The sequence below is a fragment of the Bos grunniens genome, chromosome 8 (genome assembly GCF_055505025.1).
Source record: "Bos grunniens cultivar Pamir isolate PY7600 chromosome 8, Bosgru_T2T1.0, whole genome shotgun sequence".
Classification (NCBI taxonomy): domain Eukaryota; kingdom Metazoa; phylum Chordata; class Mammalia; order Artiodactyla; family Bovidae; genus Bos; species Bos grunniens.
In genome coordinates this window covers 30499599-30525823 of record NC_141172.1, presented here as the reverse complement: position 1 = coordinate 30525823, position 26225 = coordinate 30499599, and the positions used below count along the sequence as shown (strand labels likewise).

At 37.9% G+C, this 26225-nt stretch overlaps 1 long non-coding RNA gene across 28 annotated transcripts in view; it reads right to left on the bottom strand.

Moving 5' to 3' along the window:
* The window catches only part of LOC147366889 (uncharacterized), a 1020561-nt gene that overhangs the window by 452487 nt on the left and 541849 nt on the right, over positions 1 to 26225 (bottom strand). For 25 of the 28 annotated variants that reach the window (XR_015169118.1, XR_015169102.1, XR_015169109.1 and 22 more), the window contains one exon: positions 2589 to 2694. This is a non-coding gene — a long non-coding RNA (uncharacterized LOC147366889). Of the gene's footprint in view, positions 1 to 2574; positions 2695 to 26225 lie in introns of all 28 variants that reach the window. The other 3 variants (XR_015169106.1, XR_015169107.1, XR_015169119.1) reach the window with 1 other exon arrangement.

Genomic DNA, 26225 nt, shown 5'->3' with positions numbered 1-26225 from the left:
TGTGGTCCATCACTCCATGGCAAATAGATGGGGAAACAGTGGAAACAGTGGCTGACTTTATTTTTGGGGGCTCCAAAATCACTGCAGATGGTGATTGCAGCCATGAAACTAAATGATGCTTACTCCTTGGAAGGAACGTTATGACCAACCTAGACAGCATATCTGAGATGACCCAGAGGAATGGTACGGGAAGGGAGGAAGGAGGGGGGTTCAGGATGGGGAATACGTGTATACCTGTGGCAGATTCATGTTAATGTATGGCAAAACCAATACAATATTGTAAAGTAATTAACCTCCAATTAAAATAAATAAATTTATATTTAAAAAAGGAAAAAAAAATAAAAATTAACAATCATTCCTCAATATAAAAAGCAGAGACATTACTTTGCCAACAAAGGTCCGTCTAGTCAAGGCTATGGTTTTTTCCAGTGGTCATGTATGGATATGAGAGTTGGACTGTAAAGAAAGCTGAGCACTGAAGAATTGATGCTTTTGAACTGTGGTGTTGGAGAAGACTCTTGAGAGTCCCTTGGACTGCAAGGAGATCCAACCAGTCCATCCTAGAGTTCAGCCCTGGGTGTTCATTGAAAGGACTGATGTTGAAGCTGAAACTACAGTACTTTGGCCACCTGATGCGAAGAGCTGACTCATTTCAAAAGACTCTGATGCTGGGAAAGATTGAGGGCAGGAGGAGAAGGGGAGCACAGAGGATGAGATGGTTGGATGGCATCACTGACTCAATGGACATGGGTTTGGGTGGGCTCCGGGAGTTGGTGATGGACAGGGAGGCCTGTTGTGCTGTGGTTCATGGGGTCGCAAAGAGTCGGACACGACAGAACGACTGAACTGAACTGAATTATGAAGAACTGACTCATTTGAAAAGACCCTGATGCTGGGAAAGTTTGAAGGCAGGAGGAGAAGGGGATGCCAGAGGATGATATGGTTGGATGGCATCACCAACTCGATGGAGATAAGTTTGAGGAGCCTGCAGAATTTGGTGATGGACAGGGATCCCTGGTGTGCTGCAGACCATGGGCTTACAAAGAGTTGGACATGACTATGTAACTAACTGAATTGAAATTATAATATACTTCTAAACCTCGAAATATATCCTTTCACGTTTACATTCGGGTTTTACATATATTTCTACTGTATTTCCTTGAAACATCAACACTAGTTACTTAGTCTTCTGTCCCTACCCATGTACATAATAAAGTTATCAAGCTATCATTTACTTACTGTTTAGAAAGCTTCCCTATACATATTGCTTTTGATCTCCCAAGCAACAAACACTCTTAGACAGATTTAGTTAACAAATATTTACTGGATATCATCCAGCTGTACATTTCACACTGTAGCAAAGAAAAGGTATGAGCAAATATAACTCATACTCTCAAAAAGTTTGTCCTTTGGTGGTGAAACCCAAGGACAAATTACTTTAATTAGTTATAAATGCCTGGATAATTATTAGTATCAAATGTTGTGAAGGAGAAGCAAAGACTGCTATCATGGTAAAAGAAGCAAAAAGAACTTTTACCAAGTATTGAAAGTATCTTGTCTGTTTTCTTCCTTCCTGTTTTCATCCTCTTTCTTGCTATTTTTAGGTACACACTATACTTTCTCTTCTCTCAAAAGATTTATCCCCATTTTCCAAGACAATTTTATAGTTTTTCTAGGAACAAGTGAGCTTTTTTCACTTGATATAGACTGTTCACATATAACTGAAACCTGCAGAAACCAACAGAATATTGTGAAACAAATATACCACAATTAAAAATAAATTTAAAAAAAGAAAAATAATTGAAACCTTCCAAGAAACTGGCATATGGTTTTCTCAGATGTGTCTTCAATGTCTATATGATGATATCACTTTGTTTGTGTTATCAGTGATGTCATCATCGTTGTTCTTGCTATCTCCCACATCCTCTGCCAATAGGGACAGAAACATTCCTAGTAATTCTAGTCTCTTGAGGGGGATTTAGAAAGTAATCTTACTTATTCTCTCCTGTGGCATTTATCCCACAGATTTAGTTACCTTTTTTTTTTTTTTTTAAGCAGAATAAACTTATAAACAAAGGCTTCTCCAATTTTAAGGAAAAAGAGGAAAAAGTTTCCACATAAAAACTAGCAAAAACTAACCAAGCCTAATAGCCTGAGTTGAACCTTCTCTTGAGGAAATATCCTCAGAAGAGAAAACTGAAACTTGAGTACATCTTACAGGGTTAATAGAAAGTTACAAGAAAAACAAATTTCACATAAATTATTATCTGATCATCATCTAGATTTTATATGAAAAAATTATGATTCACACCCTGCAATGAATGATTATCTGAGGCTCTATTTCTGTGGTTTGTTCAGGGATAGTGAAGAAAATAATACTTCAAAGATGCATACAAGCAAAGCAAAAGATATTTGGAGCATTTTAGATTTTAAGATTATCTTCCTACCAAATGCAAAACCAAACATCAAGACAGCAAGGAATCTCATATTGAAATATACAGATACCCTTGATGTTTTAACTCTATCAAGAAAATTCCCTTTATGAACTTTGAAACAGGAAAAAAGGAAACTCACTTTTATATTCATACCTTACTTCCTTGAGGTAGCAATGCTTCTTGGTTGATCCAGTTGATGGAAAATGTTGTCAGGATCTCCAGGAGTCTTCAGAGCAGCACTACTTCTTAAGAAAAAAATCTGCAACAGTACAGAAAAGATAGTGTGGCCTGTTGGCATAAAAAGGTCACAGCATACCATCATCCATCCCATAGATACAAATGCCAGGAAAGGGAGACCTCCTTAGGACTAAATCTATGGCTGTGGTTTGGAACAATAAAGTAGAGATCTGAGAGGTCAAAATCATAAGAGAAAATATCTTTATATTACAGAAGTGAAGAATTCCATTTTCATCCATGATAGCTAATACTATCTAGAGACTTCTCAGGCAAGCAAAGAAGAAAAACAAAAAAAATCGAGCTGGCCCCAGATGTCCAGAATATGCACCTTCATCTATTGTGCAGTCACCCAAGAGAAATGACCTGTCCAGAGGGTGCACTATGAATGATTTAAGCTCCCTTTAACACTCCAAACTACTTCCAAAGCTCAGTGGGAATTCTGTGTTGCATTACTGGAAGGAAAAAAATGAGTAAATATAAATACTCCACTTTTCCTCTTTGACTTCTTCCTAAATACTCTTTCCAATATAGGAATCACTATTTCTTTCTTCTCCTAAACATTATAGGTGTCATAGCTATATACTTTAGAAGAATGAATGCTTGGATATAATCACATAAAAGAATTTCCCTTATTCTAAATATAGCATGTGTGAGTTTTCTTATCATAAACGGTTAAAATGCTTTATTTGTTACATTAGATATATCTTCGGCTAAATGAATCCAACTAGCTTTTCCTGTATTGGCACCCATACTAAATTTAAGAACTGCTCAAAATGATGAACTTTAAAGAATATATATGAGAGCTGGAGAGTTAGTCTGTTTTCTATGAAATGAATAATCAGAAAAAAATTTCAACCAGGTAACTGAAAGTAAATGAATAACATGGGAGCTGATTGAAAGCTTTCAGAAGAAAAGTAAACCCTATATTGGGGATTACATATATCAGGAAATAAAATAATGATATCTGGGAGTAAGGACAAGGAATTTAAAACATAAAAAAAAATTTAAGCATCTAAAAATATAAAGGTACACTATACCAAGCATAGAGTTTTTCTCAATTAAAGCAAGGGCATTTATTAAAATGTTTTTTGCATATTAATCTCCTAATAAAAGTAGACACTCAAATAATTGTGGAAAGGAAGGAGGAGAATAGGGGGAAAGAGAGTGAGAAAGACAAAATGAAGCAAAAGCCAATGGTGAGCATACCAGAACTTTCCTATGCCCTCTCGACACAGAATCACCCCTCCTGACACAGAATCACATCCTTATCTGTCATTTCTCCTCATCTTTTCCTGCCTTACATGAGAGAGAACCAATTTTGCATTCTATCTGCATCTTCTTTCACATATATCTCACTGTCTTGTTGTAAAGCACACTAAGTTGGAAAATTCACTCAAGAATCCATTCTTGTCTGTCTCTGACCAGATCCAAGGCAGAAGCCATTGATAGACTTTACCACCCTCCCACTCCACAAAGAAAGAGGTAAAAGCTGTATTGCTAGGTAATTTAACCAGATTTTACAATGGGTAGAGGCAGTGTCCTTTGTCAATGGAAGAAATGAACTAAGACCACAAGAACTGATTTCCAAAGATGTTTGCTATTGTTGTTCTTTGGTTGGTTTTTTTTAGTCATCAAATTGTAACTCCTAATCAATAAAGAGCCAGACTCCTTTATGTGGGTAAAATTCCAGAAACAAATCCAATTGCATATTCCACTGCAGTCAATGAATCAAGTGAGATAGAAGTATAAGAAACCATTTTGGTGTCCTTTTCATAGAGTAAAAGATTTTTTCCCCATCCCCCAGGAAAGAGCTTACATGCTAAAATTTGCTTTCATGAGGATGAACAGATTATCATGATTTAGAAATATTAGCCACTCAGTAAGAGCCATAGTTACTTTGCCAACAAAGGTCCATCTATTCAAGGCTATGGTTTTTTCCTGTGGTCAGTATGGATGTGAGAGTTGGACTGTGAAGAAGGCTGAGTGCCGAAGAATTGATGCTTTTGAACTGTGGTGTTGGAGAAGACTCTTGAGAGTCCCTTGGACTGCAAGGAGATCCAACCAGTCCATTCTGAAGGAGATCAGCCCTGGGACTTCTTTGGAAGGACTGATGCTAAAGCTGAAACTCCAGTATTTTGGCCACCTCATGCAAAGAGTTGACTCAGTGGAAAAGACTCTGATGCTGGGAGGGATTGGGGGCAGGAGGAGAAGGGGATGACAGAGGATGAGATGGCTGGATGGCATCACCGACTCGACAGACGTTGAGTATGAGTGAACTCCGGGAGATGGTGATGGACAGGGAGACCTGGCGTGCTGCGATTCATGGGGTCACAAAGAGTCGGACACGACTGGGCGACTGAACTGAACTGAACTGAAGAGCCATAATGCTCACAGGAACCACATATAGGATTAAGCATGGAAGTCTTACAGTCTTATGATCCAGTGTGTGATTTATACATAATTCAGGTTCCAGAACTGGTAGTTATATCCTAACCAGTTGCATTTGTAATAGTTTCACTTTCCATACTCTGTGGCTCAAACGGTAAAGAATCTGCCTGCAATGCAGGAGACCCAGGTTCAATCCCTGGGTTGGGAAGATTCCTTGGAGAAGGCAATGGCTACCCACTCCAGTATTCTTGCCTGGAGAATTCCATGGACAGAGGATCCTGGCATACCACAGTCCATGGAGTCACAAAGAGTCAGACATGACTGAATGATTAACACACACACACACACACACACACTTCTATATTCCAGCTAAGCAATGGTTGAGGATGGTAACTAATGTTCTCTAAGATAGCACCTTAAGAAAAGGTGACCTGAGTACATCAGCTAGCCACAGCTTAGCTTGCATTTAGGTGTCATGGCATTGAAACGTGTAAAATATCATGTATGAAATGAGATGCCAGTCCAGGTTCGATGCACGATACTGGATGCTTGGGGCTAGTGCACTGGGACGACCCAGAGGGATGGTATGGGGAGGGAGGAGGGAGGAGGGTTCAGGATGGGGAACACATGTATACCTGTGGTGGATTCATTTTGATATTTGGCAAAACTAATACAATTATGTAAAGTTTAAAAATAAAATAAAATTAAAAGAAAAAAAAAGAAAACAGAACTTGCTATGTGCCTACTGACTTTCCCATCTTTATATGGCCACAGACAGAAACCATGTGCTGCTGATCTACATTACCCCTTGTCTCCTTTGTCATCATGGAGCTCACCTTTTTTCTTTTTAATGTAAATATAAGTATATAGGGAATTGTGTATTGCCTAAAAATATTGAAGAAATGTTTTAGAAATGGAAGTCTAAAGAGTGAAAAATAAACAGTAAAGTTTAGATGAAGCACAACAAACCAGAAATTTCACAACATATAGTGATTATCCGTATGATTGGTGCTAAGCTCTAGTCACAAAACTCCAAGAAAAAAGAAGAGGAAAATATGTTACTTATTTTTTAGGTCAATGCAAATTTTCCTTAGTTTCAGCAATTTGAAGATTCATGTTTTGCTTTGTAAAAAGTAACGTGAATGTCTCTAGCTTCACCCATTTTGGGATACAAACAATACCGACATTCAAACCTCATTAGTTTGTTAGCCTGGTTCTATAGAATATCTAAACTCAGCCTTCATCTCACACTGTATTCTCAGTAATTTCTGGGATTTCAGAAAGGTTTTCTCATGTGCATACATGTATTTGTATTTTCCAGTTAAAACAACTCTCTTCACTACGTAGAGAGAAACTCTCAGGAGTTCAATACTGATATCTTTCAGTGTGCTGTGTTGCTTCATTCATGCCTGCTTCATTCTTCAATATTTGTCTGACTCTTTGCAACCCTATGAACCATAGCCCATCAGGTTCCACTGTCCATGGGATTCTCCAGGCAAGAATACTGGAGTGGGCTGCCGTGTCCTCCTCCAGGGGAAATTCCCAAGCCAGGGATCAAACCTACATCTCTTACATCTCCTGCATTGGCAGGCAGGTTCTTACCACTAGCACCACCTAGGAAGCCCAATCTCTTTAGAGGCAATGACAAATGTCATACTAGTCTCTATTTCAATGTATCCTTTCTTCATTTTGAGCATCTGCATACATATGTTCTCCTTCCTCCACAAAATTGGTTTCCCTAATCCTTTCCCACTTAACACAGATTATCAAAACCCTTACATATATCAACTCACACCAATGAATGACTGGAAGCAAGCTTTATCACCCAATAATACTCTCAATCTCCCAAATGGAATCTAACTTTCCATAAGATTGAGACAGTTGCTGAATTTGTCTAGGCAACATGTTTTTCATTTTTAAAATAGTAGATTTTTAAATCTCTGTGGCTGTTTTTTTTAATAAATATAACTTTTAAGATTGCAAAATGTTATGGGTTTTTTTGGAAGTAAATAATCACGTATTTTACAGGATCTTTTTTTAGTTTTGAAAATCTTTTTAAGATGTCAGAATGTATTTATACCTTTAATTTCTCTATACAATTCTTCCAGAGTATTTCACATGGACATTTAATGTGTAGGCTTAGGTATTTGGGGTAATAGTATCCTATTATGAGATGTCCTTGTAGAATAATGTGGATAGAAGCAACATTCTGAAAAATAAAGCATATGTATATCAAGTCTATAAATTTAAAGAAAGCAAATTCCTCTTCACACAATTATGGATTCCTCTTTCTCCCCAAAAATGATTGCTAGGACTTGTCCATAGTAAGAACATAACTAGAATATTTGCTTAAAAATTAATCTGGTACTGATACAGATGGAACTGTGAGTGCTGGGAATGAAAGAGTATTTATATAAATAAAATATAAAGTGAACAAAAAACACAAAGAACTACTAATCCTCCTCACACTTATATCACACACATGATACAAGTATAAATATTGGCCTATAAAAATAATTTCGGAAGTTCTGAGTGACTTTTAAAGTTTTACTTAAGGACGAATTCTGTAACCTGATTGAAAGGAAGCACTGCAGCCATGTGTGTCCTTACATGCATATCACCCTAGATTACAGTAACTGCACAAAAAAGTCATCAAAAATACTGGGAAGCATTCTTTGATACAAGTCAGGTTTCACAAAATTAAACGAGACTAACTGTTCAGTTTGTCCTAGATTACTTATTTCTAAGAAGCTACAGCCATTTTTGTGGTTTCATGCAAAGTTTCTCACTCATGGATCCTTAGAAATACAAAGCAGAAATCTACTTCTCTCTCCTATACAATAGACTTAACCATGTTATTCTTAGATCAAATCTCATAACACATCTATATTTTATTGAAATTCTAAAGCAGTAAGAAAGGGGGAAAGACACAAATGGAACTAGAATCATTTAATTCAGTCATGGTTATAATTTATGACTTCCAGTGATTATTTAAACAAACAAAAAAAGCCTGTATTTTTTTAAGTTTAGTTTTTATTTTATCCATTTAATTTTATCAGTTTAATAAAACTCCAGTGGAATGGGAAGCTATAAACAACCACTATTTCAGGTTTTTCCCTCCTTCAATACTGTATTGTTTTATTGCTATTTTAATAAAAGGAGGCACAATATATTTAACATTTTTACCCTGTTACAAATAATTTTCAAGCTAAATTTAGGAAAATTATAGTTAATTTACTATTATGAAAGTGAAAAAGTGTTACAGATAGCAAAATGCCTTATCTTTGTAAATATTCACACATCAAAGAAATCAGATGCAACTGAATGAAATATAATAGGTCATATTACTGTCTAGAGCTTTAAGAAATGACATGTTTTCTTCTTCTACCTCTGCCATTACTTCTTATCACCAATAGGAAATCAGTTTATCCACGTGTATCATTGGGAGAGACGTGAAATGAGGAATAAAAAAGAAGATAGCATCTATGCTTATTTGAAGAGTCAATGCACATTAAATACTCTTGGGGCTCTTATAAGAATATAATACCATAACATAATATGGTCATTATTATTACCAATTCGTTTTTCTGTGTATGAGTATCTGGCTGTCAGAGCCAATTTTCAAGTGAGACTCAGTTAAATGGAGCAGCTTTTGCAGAAAGAAATACCCCAGGAGTATACTGTCACACCTCATACCAACACCCCACTGGTTTATCCTCACTCTACGACTAGAGACATGCCCAAAACCTACTAGAGAAAAGAATGACCCAGAATTGTTACAGAACTTTTCAAATTATCTTTTCCTATAAATATGTTGGTCATAGAAAGTGAAAGTATCAGTAGCTCAGTTGTATCCAACTCTTTGCGACCCCATGGACTGTAGCCCGCCAAGCTCCTCTGTCCATGGAATTATTCAGGCAAGGATATTGGATTGGGTTGCAAATTCCTACTCCAGGGGATCTTCCCAACCCAGGGATCAAACCCAGATCTCCCTCATTGCAGGCAGATTCTTTACCCTCTGAGCCACCAGGGAAGCCTGGTCAAATGCCTTATTAAAAAAAAAAAAAAAGCAGCTCCCAATTTTTGATACAATTTCTGCATTTATTATTTTTTTGCTCTACCACTTGTAAGAATATGGATGACACTTTTAACTGATGAAGATACAGAAAAAGTAATTAGCATTTGTGTTGTGTTGTAAATATTAAGTACTATATATGGAAAAATTATGTGATATAGTACAAAGTGTTTAGAGATGACTAATTAAACTAAAAGTTAGTTTAACATTTGTTTTAATGAAATTAAATAATTTGTATTCAAATTTCAAAATGAGAGTTGCTGATCTACTGTATTGTCAACACGATTTTCTTAATAGTTTATCTGATAGTTAAACATGACTTTTCTCTTTAATAAATTAAATAATAAACTAAATGAAAATATTTTTTAATTTTGCATTACCCTTGCATTTCCAAAATAATATCCATTCATTTAAAACTATATCATTATTTTAATCTCCTTCTGCATACTGATATATTATCTAACATCTTCATTTTAATATTCATAAGTAAAATATAGTCCTAATTTTTGTGAAAACATCATGTTTTGCCTTGATTTTATCCTCACATAATAGAATTAGGAATTTTTCTTCTTTTTTGAAAGAAAAAAAAGTTTCAAAATTATAGGAAGTATCTGCTCCTTAAACATTGGTCAGTTCAGTTCAGTCGCTCAGTCGTGTCTGACTCTTTGCGACCCCATGAATTGCAGCACGCCAGGCCTCCCTGTCCATCACCAACTCCCGGAGTTCACTCAGACTCACGTCCATTGAGTCAGTGATGCCATCCAGCCATCTCATCCTCTGTCGTCCCCTTCTCCTCCTGCCCCCAATCCCTCCCAGCATCAGAGTCTTTTCCAATGAGTCAACTCTTCGCATGAGGTGGCCAAAATACTGGAGTTTCAGCTTTAGCATCATTCCTTCCAAAGAAATCCCAGGGCTGATCTCCTTCAGAATGGACTGGTTGGATCTCCTTGCAGTCCAAGGGACTCTCAAGAGTCTTCTCCAACACCACAGTTCAAAAGCACCAATTCTTCGGCGCTCAGCCTTCTTCACAGTCCAACTCTCACATCCATACATGACCACAGGAAAAACCATAGCCTTGACTAGACAGACCTTTGTTGGCAAAGTAGTGTCTCTGCTTTTGAATATGCCATCTAGGTTGGTCATAACTTTCCTTCCAAGGAGTAAGCGTCTTTTAATTTCATGGCTGCAGTACCATCTGCAGTGATTTTGGAGCCCCAAAAAATAAAGTCTGACACTGTTTCCACTGTTTCCCCATCTATTTCCCATGAAGTGATGGGACTGGATGCCATGATCTTCGTTTTCTGCATGTTGAGCTTTAAGCCAACTTTTTCACTCTCCACTTTGACTTTCCTCAAGAGGCTTTTTAGTTCCTCTTCACTTTCTGCCATAAGGGTGGTGTCATCTGCGTATCTGAGGTTATTGTTGGTACAATGTCTCTATTTACACTTTCCGTATAGTCTGCTTTTGTGAGACAAAGATACTGTTCTAAAACTTTCTTTTTTGAAATTGTTCAATTTGAATGTTTCTTTTCATCTAGTATCAGTTTTGGAGAAGGCAATGGTGACCCACTCCAGTACTCTTTCCTGGAAAATCCCATGGACGAAGGAGCCTGGTAGGCTGCAGTCCGTGGGGTCGCGAAGAGTTGGACACAACTGAATGACTTCACTTTCACTTTTCACTTTCATGCATTGGAGAAGGGAATGGCAACCCACTCCAGTGTTCTTGCCTGGAGAATCCCAGGGCCAGGGGAGCCTGATAGGCTGCCATCTCTGGGGTCGCACTGAGTCGGACACGACTGAAGCAACTTAGCAGCAGCAGCAGCAGTAGTATCAGTTTATACAATGTATTAATGTATAATCCTAAGAAAGTATCTTTTTGTTTCCTTCTTTGTTTTGTTTTGTTTTCATGGCCACATTGTGCAGCATGAAGGATCCTATTGAACCTGTGTCCCCCGCAATGGAAGCGCTGAGTCTTAATCCTTGAACCAGGGAAGTTCTAGGAACTATCCTTGTTAAAGAGTTTTCAGATTTATTTACCTAGAGATGATTAAGAAAAGCCCCATTATTTTCCTAACTTGCTAGCCTATGTCTTAGTTTTTACTATGCTGGATCAATTTTCCTATTTTGTTTTGTTTTTTTGAAAAAATGTAGCTTTAAATCTTCTGGTTCAGAAAAGTTGCACTGAATCCTATTACTTTATTTTTGCTTTATAAGACTATTATGGGGTTTTCCTTTGAGATTAATTATGCTTGTATTTAACTTTGTGTTTGCTATAGTGTGCTGTCCTCAGGAGAGTCAGTGGTTGATAAATGTCAGCAGTCAGGCCTCTGGGAACTTGCTCAGCTGAAGAGATCTCCTTTACTTAAGATTCACCCTAGTGTTGCCTACCTCCAATTACTAGCACTTGCAGGTACATAAGACTTGACCTTTGGCTCAAATTGTTGATAACTTTGATGGCCATCCGAGTTCCAGCATCCTCTACTGGTCCCTGTGAAGTTTTCTTATGATTGTACCTCACGCAAAACTCTCCCTTTGTCACCCTCCTTTTTTTTTCTCCTTCTCTCCACAAGTAGATATTCTGACTGTTGTTATCCAGTTGCTAGATTGTGTCCAACTCTGTGACCCCAGAGACTGTAGCACACCAGGCTTCCCTGTCCTTCACTGTCTCCCAGGGTTTGCTCAAACTCATGTCCATTGAGTTGATCATGCCATATAACCATCTCATCCTCTGTCACCCCCTTCTCCTCCTGCCTTCAATCTTTCCCAGCATTAGGGTCTTTTCCAGTGAGCTGGCTCTTTGCATCAGGTGGCCAAAGTACTGGAGCTACAGCTTCAGCATCAGTCCTTCCAATGAATATTCAGAGCTGATTTCCTTCAGAATTGAGTGGTTTGATATCTTTGCTCTCTGAGGGATTCTCAAGAGTCTTCTCTACCACTACAATTCAAAAGCATCAATTCTTCAGCACTTAGCCTTCTTTATGGTCCAACTCTCACATCCATACATGACTACTGGAAAAACCATAGCTTTAAATATATGAACCTTGGTCAACAAAGTGATGTCTCTGATATCCTGATAGCTCTTTTAAATAAACTTCCTGCATTCTCACTTCCATAAAAGGCTGGGTTTAGGAGTGACCAAAATATAGCAGACACCAAAATTGTATTATGGTGATCGATGCCTGTATTGGTTATCAATTGCTGTGTAACAGCTACTCAAAATTTGTCAGTTTGTAACATTTATCATTTCAACCAAATTCTGAGTGTTAGGCATCCAGAATCACCTCAGCAATGTGGTTCTGCATTAGGGTCTCCCAGGAGGCGGCAATCAAACTGTCAGGCAGGACTTCATTCATCTCAGGCTCCACTGAGGCTGAAGGGTCTGCTTCCAAGCTTTCTCAAGTGGCTGTCAGCAAACCTCAGTTCCTCATTGGCCACTGGGTGGAGATTTCAGCCTCTTACCACATAGGCCTTTCCAAGGGGATGCCTCAATACATGGCATCTGGCTTCCCACAAAACAAATATCCAAGGGAGACAGTGAGAGCTCAAGACCAAAGCCACATTTTTTTATGAGTCTCATCTCAAAAGTGACATACTTAACATGTCTGCTGTATATTATGGTCTTGGAGAGCAATCCTGGTATAGTATAGGACAGAGCTACACAGAGTATGAATAAAAGAATGCAGGAATCATCTGGGGCCATCTTGTAAGCTGCCTACAACAATTCCTCATGAAAAGGCTGATGTATTAGTTACACGTTGCTACGCAACTGATTCTCTTGAGAGTCCCTTGGACAGCAAGGAGACCAAGCCAGCCAATCCTAAAGGAAATAAACCCTGAGTATTTATTGGAAAGACTATTGCTGAAGATGAAGCTCTGATACTTTGGCCACCTGATGTGAAGAGTCAATTCATTGGAAAAGACCCTGATTCTGTGAACAACTGAAGGCAGGAGGAGAAGGGGATGACAGAGGATGAGACGGTTGGATGGATCACCAACATGATGGACATGAATTTGAGCAGGCTCCGGGAGCTGGTGATGAACAGGGAAGCCTGGTGTGCTGCAGTCCACGGGGTTGCAGAGTCAGACATGACTTAGCGAATGAACAACAACAAGTGCAACTAATTACCCCCAAATTTAGTGCCTTAAACAACATTTATCACTTCACCAAGATAAGATGTGTCAAGAGATTGGACAAAGGTTAGCCAGATCTTCAGTTTCTGAGCCTCTTACAAGTCTGCAGTCATCGCAAAGCTTGACTGGAAAGGATTTTCTTTCTTGTTCACTCACATGGTTGTTGGCAGGAGTCATTCCTCATGGACTACTGAAGTAAGATCTCATTTCCTCATAAATTGTTGGCTGGAATCCTTTATCAGTTCTGTGCCATGGTGAACCACTCCATAGAATAACTCATGACACACAGTAGGATCAGACCAAAGAAGAAAAATGATAGGAGAGGAGTGAAGTTGAAAAGTCAGCAAGTAAAAAGTCATAGTTCTCTGTAACCAAATCATGGATGGGACATCCCATCATCCTGTCATATTCTGTTTGCTAGAAACAATCAGTAGGTTTATCCAACATGTAAGAGGAGAGGGTTATACAAGTGTGAAGATCTTTGTGAGTCACACTACTGCTGGAAACGTGTAACCTATCAGAGTTTGTAGGTAAAGTTAGCAGCAGACACTAGGTGGCTATGTAATTAAATATAAAAGTTACATAGCTGATGAACTAGAAGTTATACTTGTAGGAGGAACTATACTAGAAATCTACAAATCTACAAAATTCAAAAAATATGGAAGACATAGTAATAATAACAATAATGGAAAAGAATGATTGTTATTGGATACAACTGATGTTTTAGAGAGAGACAATGTAGGGCTAAAAATGATTAACTATCAATTAAAGACTAAATGTGGGAGCCAGTGGGCCTGCCTGGCAGCATATAAATCATATTCCTTGCAGTTGGATGGCAAAGAAAACTGAGGAACAGGCTCACGACTTAGAGCAGTAACAGCACTCCAAAGATGATCAAATTCTCAACCTGGACATGCTTGTTATGCCAAATTTAGGGCCCTGGTGGGCAATAACTGCACCCTTAAACATGAGACAGGAATATCTGTGTTAAAGAATATTTAGTGATGACTGTTTAAGCAAGAGATGTTCAAAGCATGAGTGTAATTCAAGGGATTTCTGAGCAGTGTCACCTACAGAGCAGCAATCCCATGGCTGGCCGTTCCAACAGTGAGTCTTTAATACTATCAGTAACACGTTGCCTTTCCAAGTGCAGTGTCCCCGAGTGGTGTGCCATCTTAAGTCCTCATCAGCAAGCATCAAATATTAAAAACTTAGGAGTGATTGGCATGTCCCCAGCTGAAAACAAGGCAATATTATCAAGAAGGAAAATGGAGCAGAAATTCAAGAAGGAGGAAAATGATGTCACACTGAAGGCAAATGTATCAACCTTCTTCCCAATCTTGTCAGTCATTCCTGACGACTGAGGGCTGAGCAGCATCCAACACCGGTTTCAAAAATCAGCCCAAAATGCCACCACTGCCAAATAACTGTATTTTTCTGGATTTTGGCAACCTTGTCAATGAATCAGAATATTATTATTTTCACCATGAATATTCTACAGAGGTTCAGAAAACCATTTATTTAGTACTAAAGTTATAGTCTTAGTATAGAAACAAAGAAACTATTTCTCAAATGTTCACTCACAGCAACTGGGGGCATGTGTCAGAGAAAAAGCTCAGTATCTGAGACTTTTGCAGACTGTTAAAACAAAAGCAAGCCAAGGTTACAGAAAACTGAAAATAGGAATACTCTGAAGACCATCAGTGTTAACCTCTGCCCCCTGCTCACTCAGAGGATGCGTTCATGTTTAAGAAACTTGTTTGTGCTGCCTTCCTACTCTGCTATAAAAGACTGAAAACATGCAGAGAAATGTAAGCTCCAAATAATCACTAGCTGCCAACCCCTAGAATCAGGCCCCGAAGCAATGCTCCAGCCCTATCCGTTGATCTGGGCAATGAGTCCCCATGACACTCATCTGTTTACTCTCGCCTGGTCAGAAACTCTTTACCTCACCAGAGAGCCTTGCCCCCAGCCTCTCCTCAAGTTTCCTGGTCCAGGCATCTAAGACGTTACACCTCAGGTCACCCTGCATCTGCTCTTCCCTGTCTCACCGGACTGCACGGTTATTACTCAACTTGTTTTCCTCTCTAAGTTATATGCTGTTAACTGTTTCCTTCAAAGTCAATCTAGTTGCAAAAAAACACATTTGACTGTAGAAGGTAGTGAAGTACCGAAGTGAAAGTCTCTCAGTCATGTCCGACTCTTTGCAACCCCATAAGACTGTACAGTCCATGGAATTCTCCAGGCCAGAATACTGGAGTGCGTAGTGTTTCCCTTCTCCAGGGGATCTTCCCAACACAGGGATTGAACCCAGGTCTCCCATATTGCAGGTGGATCCTTTACCAACTGAGCTATTTAACTGTAGAGCAACAGTTTAAAAAGAAAATGTAGTAGCTGGATATGAATCATTCAGAACTGTATTAACTATTTTCATCCTAACTATTAATTATGATTAAGTAGATTGTAATTATATTCATCTGGCTTTACTCCTCTAAAGAACTCAAAACACTGACACATTATCTTGAGAAAAGAACCTCTAAAAAGAAACTGGGGCTTCCCTGGTGGCTCAGACAGAAAAGAATCTGCCTGCTATTCAGCAGACCCAGGTTCGCTCCCTGGGTTGGGAAGATCCTCTGGAGGAGGGCATGGCAACCCACCCACTCTTGCCTGGAGAATCCCACAGACAGAGGAGCCCAGCGGGCTACAGTCCATGGAATTGCAAAGCATCAGACACAACTAAGCGGCTACCTCTTACACTTTCAGGAAGAAATCACTGGATATTTAAGAAATGAATATTTTTCAAAGATACTTTATTATTTGTACCATTTCCTTTATATTCCCTTTTCGGAGAGTACATAGTAGAAATCATCTTAATGCCAGATTTCTTCCAGGGATGAGAAACCAATTTCTAGTTACCTCCCTCTTTGAAGATCTCTCTTTGGTGATTGTATTAGTTTGCTAGGGTTGTCATAGAAAAGTACCTCAAAATAAGTGTCTTAACAGAAATTTATTGTCTCTTAGTTTTAGCAGCTAGAAGCCCAATATCAAGGTGTCACAATAGTTGGAGAGTTGTGAAGGAAGGCTCTATTCCACTCCTGACTTGTAGATGGCTGTCACCTCCCTGTGGATGTGTAGATATACCTTAACATCATCTTCTCTATGTGCCTGACTCTGTATTCAAATTTCCCCTTATTATAAATGACATATTATATTGGATTAGGACCCCATCCTACTCCACCCTGATGGACTAGTTAGGACAGACTGATGACAGTCTACAATGACTTCCAACTAAGGTCATGTTCTGAGGTACTAGTGGTTAGGATATCAGCATATAGATTTTATGAAGACACAATTGAACATTTAACACTCATGTTAAAGTTTGATACAACTTTTCAAATACTCATCCATGAGAAGGGAAAAAAAATGATAGATTAAAACGTAAGATCTAAAGAGAAAAAGTTTCAACTCTGTTACTTTTAGTGTGTAGCTTCACAACCTTGGAAAATTCCTAGAAGAGCAGTTTTATAAGTACCATTGTATGTTCCTTTATGTGAACTTGAAGTTATAAAATAGATCAATCCTAGGGAAATTCAACAAATTATAGGACTCACCAAGGCATTCCTGAAGTTCTTTTTAATTCTACTGCTTGTATCAGTAGAATTAAAACTTAATTTTTGAAAGTGATCTCTCTACATAATAGACAAAATAGTATTCATTTACTGTGGTGAGATAGGTCTATGATTGTGACAGAAAAATATTCAACAAAGTAAATGGAATTTCTGACTCTAACAGCTAAAATCCTGATGAATACTCATAGATCCTTTCTAGAGAACACATGACATATTTCATTATTATTTTTACTCTCATTAACCAATCGTTTGGACCAAGTGATGAAGAGCCATTAGTTTGTCTTTTCTCTCTCACTGACTTAATTAAACCAACTAATTACTGGGAGGTCATGAAATCATGCAAACCTCATGCATATACATTTTTAAAGTTAAAACCTGCTAGAAATTCAGTTTAATAAACAAAGCCATCCCTTTACATTTACTCCTGCTTTGTGTAAATTATAGAAAAAAATAAAGTCAGGGACTGACTGGTGGGCATCTGAGTGTGTAACACGAGTTAAAGTTTTGATTTTCAGTTTAGGCAATAACACTAGAATGCTGATAACACATTCTGTGTGTTAAAAAGTGCAAGTATATTAAGTATTATTTGATATAAAGCATTAGGAAATTCAATGAGACTGTAAATTTTAATAAATATCAGGGCTATTTCCCCTCTGCCCGTACTATTGGTTAATATTTATCCTGATATTTAAGAGTATAAGGTAAAACTATGATTTACTTCCCTTACTTCTCAGTTACAAAAATTTGTTGATTCTAAATATTCCATTCAAATATTTTCTAGAGTGTTCTAATTTAATCTTAAAATGAGTTCAATCCTTCTAGTTCATTTTTATGTGACTTCAAATAAACCCTTATTTAAAGGACATGCTCCCCAAACTACATTTCATAAACACTTAATGTGTTAATGGGGATATAACTTCTGTCTTAGTTCTTTCCCTTGGCACGAAAATTAAAGAAGGAATCTACCACATTAAGAGCTACAGCTCCCATATGTAAACTGGCCATTTATATAGTCTTTATAAATTTACCTTTAATCCTTAAAGCAATCCTATCAGTTAAGGCTCTTTGCTTATTAGCAACAACTTAAAATTTAGATGTCTTTAAATAAACAGATAGAATAAGTGGTTTATATAAACAAAAACCTAGAAGTATGTGTGAATTTAGACAGGTTTTGATCTGCAAATTCATAGTCATCAAGATTCCAAGTGTAACTGTGGTTCTCTTTCTTCTATACTTTTTTATGTGTTGTTTTCTTTCAGCACTGATTCTAAGCTTAGAAAACCACAGCTGTGGCCTCCCTAGACTGTCCCCTAGGCAGCACATCTTTAACTCCATTATCTGGAGGACAAGCAAACATCTCTTTTCACAGCTTCTATGGAAAGGAAAAGACATGCTTTTCCAAGATGCCCAAGACATTGTCTCCTCATGTCTCATTGGCTCAAATATGATCATGTTCCTGTCTATCAATGGGATGGCCTAGCTGTTTTTAAGATTCTGATCTAAACCATATAACTAAAAACAGAGACCATATTTTCCAAATAACATATCTCAGAACAGAAGAGAGGCTTTCAAAATAAAGCTGACATCAGTATGGGTAAATTTGGATACTAGGTACGCAAACTTTAAAACCATCAATTTATAGTAAGTATCATGTCTTCATTTAATAAATGAAGAAAATCAAATGCAGAGAGATTAAGCTATACTTATATCAAGATACCATAACTAGCAAGTGACAAAACATTGGAAAAAAAGTTTGGGCACTATGACAGATCTTCAACTACAAAATCATATTCCTACAGAGAGGTTTATAAGATTGAAGTTACTTTGCCAGCTAGTGTGATCTTAGATCAATGGCAATTCATCTGTTTCCATTTTTTAAAAAACCACTTGCTCAACTCCAGAAAAATAAATGACCCAATCAAAAAAATGGGCCATTATAAACAGTGCTGCGATGAACATTGGGGTACACGTGTCTCTTTCCCTTCTGGTTTCCTCAGTGTGTATGCCCAGCAGTGGGATTGCTGGATCATAAGGCAGTTCTGTTTCCAGTTTTTTTAAGGAATCTCCACACTGTTCTCCATAGTGGCTGTACTAGTTTGCATTCCCACCAACCGTGTAAGAGAGTTCCCTTTTCTCCACACCCTCTCCAGCATTTACTGCTTGTAGACTTTTGGATCGCAGCCATTCTGACTGGCGTGAAATGGTACCTCATAGTGGTTTTGATTTGCATTTTTCTGATAATGAGTGATGTTGAGCATCTTTTCATGTGTTTGTTAGCCATCTGTATGTCTTCTTTGGAGAAATGTCTATTTAGTTCTTTGGCCCATTTTTTGATTGGGTCATTTATTTTTCTGGAGTTGAGCTATAGGAGTTGCTTGTATATTTTTGAGATTAGTTGTTTGTCCGTTGCTTCATTTGCTATTATTTTCTCCCATTCTGAAGGCTGCCTTTTCACCTTGCTAATAGTTTCCTTTGTTGTGCAGAAGCTTTTAAGTTTAATTAGGTCCCATTTGTTTATTTTTGCTTTTATTTCCAATATTCTGGGAGGTGGGTCATAGAGGATCCTGCTGTGATGTATGTCGGAGAGTGTTTTGCCTATGTTCTCCTCTAGGAGTTTTATAGTTTCTGGTCTTACGTTTAGATCTTTAATCCATTTTGAGTTTATTTTTGTGTAAGGTGTTAGAAACTGTTCTAGTTTCATTCTTTTACAAGTGGTTGACCAGTTTTCCCAGCACCACTTGTTAAAGAGATTGTCTTTAATCCATTGTATATTCTTGCCTCCTTTGTCAAAGATAAGGTGTCCATATGTGCGTGGGTTTATCTCTGGGCTTTCTATTTTGTTCCATTGATCAATATTTCTGTCTTTGTGCCAGTACCATACTGTCTTGATAACTGTGGATAGATCAGTCTTACGGATTCTGTGGGAGAGGGAGAGGGTGGGCAGATTTGGGAGAATAGCATTGAAACATGTATAATATCATGTATGAAATGAGTCGCCAGTCCAGGTTTGATGCACGGTACTGGATGCTTGGGGCTGGTGCACTGGGACGACCCAGAGGGAGGGTAGGGGACGGAGGAGGGAGGAGGGTTCAGGATGGGGAAGGCGGGTATACCTGTGGCGGATTCATTTCGATATTTGGCAAAACTAATACAATATTGTAAAGTTTAAAAATAAAATAAAATTTTAAAAAAAAATGGGCCAAAGAACTAAATAGACATTTCTCCAAAGAAGACATACAGATGACTAACAAACACATGAAAAGATGCTCAACATCACTCATTATCAGAGAAATGCAAATCAAAACCACTATGAGGTACCATTTCACACCAGTCAGAATGGCTGCAATCCAAAAGTCTACAATAATAAATGCTGGAGAGGGTGTGGAGAAAAGGGAACCCTCTTACACTGTTGGTGGGAATGCAAACTAGTACAGCCACTATGGAGAACAGTGTGGAGATTCCTTAAAAAACTGGAAATAGAACTGCCGTATGATCCAGCAATCCCACTGCTGGGCTTACACACTGAGGAAACCAGAAGGGAAAGAGACACGTGTACCCCAATGTTCATCGCAGCACTGTTTATAATAGCCAGGACATGGAAGCCACCTAGATGTCCATCAGCAGATGAATGGATAAGAAAGCTGTGGTACATATACACAATGGAGTATTACTCAGCCATTAAAAAGAATACATTTGTATCAGTTCTAATGAGGTGGATGAAACTGGAGCCTACTATACAGAGTGAAGTAAGCCAGAAGGAAAAACACCAATACAGTATATTAACGCATATATATGGAATTTAGAAAGATGGTAATGATAACCTGGTGTACGAGGCAGCAAAAGAGACACTGATGTATAGAACAGTCTTATGGACTCTGTGGGAGAGGGAGAGGGTGTGAAGATTTGGGAGAATGGCATTGAAACATGTAAAATATCATGTAAGAAACGAGTTGCCAGTCCAGGTTCGATGCACGATACTGGATGCTTGGGGCTAGTGCACTGGGACGACCCAGAGGGATGGTATGGGGAGGGAGGAGGGAGGAGGGTTCAGGATGGGGAACACATGTATACATATGGAGGATTCATTTTGATATTTGGCAAAACTAATATAATTATGTAAAGTTTAAAAATAAAATAAAAAATAAAAAACCACTTGTAAGACAAAGCATCTGCTTACATATATTCTAAAGCTATGGAACAATTAATTATTGATTATTATAGGGTAGTAACAGTGGCCAAAATATTTATTGCCAGACTATTCAGAAGCATTGCAATGATCACCATCAGACACCATCAGCCACATATCCATTTCTGGCTGTATGCAATGTGTATGCAATGTGTTACTGGTAACCAAGAATTTTAATAACATAATAATGGAGTTCCACATAGCTTAAAATCCTTAAAAAATGGCCATTATTGAAATCTAGGTGCATCTTTGGAAAATACAATTGTGCTAAGAGAATATATACATGTAATGCAATGGCATCTTCTGTTCATTTCATTAACATTACTACCCTTATGAGTTCTAAGTCATCCAGTTCCATCCAAATAATTCTACTAAAAGTTTCTACTGTAAGCACTACCTCATCTTTTCAGAACTTACAACATGAAAATGCCATATTGCCTCTGGAAACCTTCTGAAACTCCAGGAGACTCAGAGGAGAGATTCTTAGAAATGCAGATGAGAAGTTTATCTTGTGTCAAATTTTTAAACTGGTAAAGTGACATGAAATGGAAAGCAAATTTTTTTAAGGTATGGATTAATTACAATCTGTCTCCCCTTGGTGTTCAGAAGCAACTGAGCAAGTGACATAGGAAGTACATGGAAAGGAAAATAACTTCGTGATTAATGATAATAGAAGAATACAGCTTAAAACCAAGATTATGATGGGGCCTCTTCTAGCCAACATCCTTAATAATCAAATTACAGATTACAGTCAACTGAAAAGGAGCATGATGCTAAGATTCTTGCCCCTCATGTCCTCAGGCTGCCTTTTGTCTGTGAAAAAACTTTAGCCAAAGAGTAAGCTTATTCAGAGAAGTGAGAAAATGCAAAAACAAAGGAAAACAGTCCAACAAGAGTAATTAATAATAGTTTAATCATTAAACATGGCCAAGGGCCTTTAGTTACTCTTCAAGGGATAGAGATAATATTCTGACACATGTCCTGTGTGCTGTCTTATAGAGGCTAAAACCCTGTCTAGATGGAAGAAGTTAACTACATGAGAACCAACCGGACTGTAACCATGACATTAAGCTGCCACAATTCAGAAGGCTGGCCTCAAAGAAATTGGAAAAAATTGATCCTGGAATTAAAGATGAACTGTAATTTAAACAATCAAGATGACACTGATCAGACCATTGCATGACCAATTTTAAGATGACTGTCAGAGCTGACTGTACTATTTCTGTAAATAGGCCCCCTCTCTCCATCTGTAAAAGTTCTTGCCCACTGGTTGCCAGTCAGGGGGAGTTGACCTTTGGACAGAAGTCCACCCTCCCCCACTGGTTGCTGGCTTCCAAAATAAAGCAAACTTTCCTTTCCACAAACTTGGCCTCATTATTGGCTTTTAAGCAGCAGTCAGACTCCACTTTGGGAACACAACCAGTTGCAGAAAAGCTTGAAGATTCCTGTCTAGGAGAAGTAAGCCATAACTCATTTTCGTAAAACATGGAGGAAATCTCTAAGAGGAACCTCTTGATTCTTTTCATCTCCACATATCAGGAAAAAGAGCAGAGGACAAATAAATATTGACTTGTACCCAGATCTTATGAATCAACAAGAGAGAAAAAGCTTTCTTTTAACAGATTGGCTTCGAGAAGTGGAGGAAGAAAAAATACCTTCCTCTTTAAAAATGATGTGACCTCCCAAGCTGCTACTGTATCAGATCAATGAGATTTAATCTTCTTGTAAAAGTTTTTCTACGCAGCATGCCCCTTCTCTCTTTTTTCCCCTTGGAGGTAATAGAGTGTGGTGCTAAGAGACCAGATATAGAGTCAAACGGCTCAGGTCTGGGTCTTGTCTGCCAGTTCTCAGCTGCCCCACATTGAGGAAGAAATCTGTCTAATCCTCAGTTCTCTCACTTGCAAAAAAAATGCATAATCACAATACCTACCTTATAGGCTTGTTGGAGCATTAAATGATGTAGTTCATGTAAGGTACATAGAACATCACCTATTACAGAGTAAGCTCTCCAGAAATGTTAGCTGTTTTGTTAATTAATTACTTCTATGGGCTCTATCAAAGAAAAACAAGTTAGGACTTAATAAGTAGAGACTTTTATTCAGAATGATTATTGCAAGGGAGAGAAAGGGACTATTGCAACAGGAACAACACTGTGACTATTAATGTCTGCAAGTGTCTCAAATAAAAGAGAAAACTTTTTTTATTTAATAGTGTTTTGATGGAAACAAAAAAGACCTCAAGTAGCCAAAGAAATGTTGAGAAAGAAAAACGGAGTTGGAGGAATCAGACTATACTATAAAGCTAGAGTAATCAAGACAATATAGTTCTGATGACTGTAAAGACAGAAATATAGATAAATGGAACAGAATAGAAAGCCCAGAAATAAACCCATGCAGCTACGATCAATTAATCTACAACAAAGGAGGCAAGAATATGCAATGGAAAAAAGATAGTCTCTTCAATAAGTGCTGCTAAGAAAACCAGACAGCTACATGTTAAAAGAATGAAATTAGAATATTCTTTAACACCGCATGCAAAAATTAATTCACAATGGGTTAAATACCTAAACAAAAAACTGGATACAATAAAACTTTTAGAGGAAAATATAGGCAGAACACTGACATAAATCACAGCAATATCTTTTAGATCCATCTTCTAGAGTAATGGGAAACAAAAACAAATGGGACCTAATTAAACTTAAAATCTTTTGCACAGCAAAGGAAATCATAAATACGACAAGAAGGCAACCCAAAGAATGGGAGAAAATATTTGTAAATGATGCCACTGACAAGGCATTAAAGTCCAAAATATAAAAACAGCTCATGCAGCTCAAAATCAAAAAAACAACCCAATCAAAAAAATGGTGTCTCCTTTGCTGTCTTGCATACAGGATTATTGTTACCATCTTGAGGGATGGTATGGGGAGGGAGATGGGAGCGGGGATCAGGATTGGCAATACGTGTACACCCATGGCGGATTCATATTGATGTAAGGCAAAACCAATACAATATTGTAAAGTAAGTAGCCTCTAATTAAAATAAATAAATTTAAATTAAAAATAAATAAATAAAATATACTTTCAAAAAAAATGGTGAGATATCTAAATAGACATTTCTCCAAAGAAATACTGATGGTCAAAAACCATATGAAAAGATGCTCAACATCACTAATTATTAGAGAAATGCAAATCAAAACTACAATGGGGTATCATCTTGCAGCAGTCAGAATGGCCATTATTAGAAAGTTTACAAACAATAAATGCTGAGAAGAGTGTACAGAAAAGGGAACCTTGCTATACTGTTGGTGATAATGTAAATTAGTACAGCCACTACAGAGAACAGTATGGAGATTCCTTAACAAACTAAAAGAAAAAAAAGCTATCAAATGACCCCACTCCTGGTCATATATCTGGAGAAAAACATGGTCCAAAGGATGCATGCATCCCAATGTTCATTGCAGCAATATTTACAATAGCCAAGACATGAAAGCAACCTAAATATCTATCAATGGATGAATAGGTAAAGAAGATATGGTGTGCACACAAACACACACTAGAATAGTACTCAGTCATAAAAAAAGGAAATAATGCTATTTGAAGCAACGTGGATAGACTTAGAGATTTTCACGCTTAGTAAAGTCAGTCAGACAAAGACAAATCATGGTGACACATATGTGAAATCAAAGAAATGATACAAATGAACTTGTTTATAAAGCAGGAATAGACTCATGGATTTATAAAACAAAGTTATGGTTATCAAAGGGGAAAAGTGAGGCTGGGAGGTATAAATTGGGAGGTTGGGATTAACATATACACACTGCTGCTGCTGCTGCTGCTGCTGCTAAGTCGCTTCAGTTGTGTCCGACTCTGTGCGACCCCATAGACGGCAGCCCACCAGGCTCCCCCGTCCCGGGGATTCTCCAGGCAAGAATTCTGGAGTGGGTTGCCATTGCCTTCTCCAATGCATGAAAGTGAAAAGTGAAAGGGAAGTTGCTCAGTCATGTCCGACTTGTAGCGACCCCATGGACTGCAGCCCACCAGGCTCCTCCGTCCAAGGGATTTTCCAGGCAAGAGTACTGGAGTGGGGTGCCATTGCCTTCTCCGAACATATACACACTGCTACATATAAAATAAAAAACAAGGACCCTTTGCATAGCACAGGAAACTCTTCTCAATATTCTGTAATAAACTATATGGGAAAAGAATCTGAAATAGATTACATATATAACTAAATTGCTTTGCTCTACATCTGAAGCTAACACACTGTAAATCAACTATACTCCAATATAAAGTCAGAATTAAAAAAAATAACATTTCATTTAGATATTTGGCAAAACCAATACAATATTGTAAAGTTTAAAAATAAAATAAAATTTTAAAAAATAAAACAAAGAAAAAAAAAATAACATAAGGGAAGGGTAAACAGAATCTTTGGAGAGGAAGCTGAACAAGCAAGGAGAAATGACCAGAAAGTTTTGACAAGCAAAGGTTTCACTGGGTGCTTAGCTGATTCCCAAGAAAAGCTCAGGAGAAGGCACTTAGTCAATTTGGGCTGCTATAATAAATCATCATAGACTAGGTGGTTAAACAATTCACATTCATTTCTTCGTTCTGGAGATTGAGAAGTCCCAGATCAAGATACTAAGAGATCCACTGCCTGGTGAGTGCCTACCTCCTTGCTTGTAGATGCTCTCTTCATGTTGTTTCTTTACAGAGTGGAAAGCAGAGACTGAGAGTCCTGTGTCTTCTTATAAGGGCACGAATCCCATTCACCAGGATTTCTTCCTTGTGAACTAATGATTTCCCAAAGGCCTCACCTCCTGAGATCACCACATTTGGGTCTAGGATTTCAGTATATGAATTGGGTGGGAGAGGGAAGAGATACACAAATATTCAGTCCATAACAGGTGCCTCCCTCTTTTTTTGTGTGTGTGCATGCTCAAGCCTGCAGGTAAGTAGGGTTCAAAGGGGGACTGTAGGAAATAGAAGCCTGACTGAAGTTTGGTCAAGATAAAGCAGCAAGAAGTCAGTCATTGTAAACACTTTAGTTCCAAGTGACTGTCTTGAGGCTTTTATATTGTTCAGTCTGGATTGCTTGTTGTTTAGTCTATCTTTATTATACTGCAGATGCTTTGTGCTTATGTCTG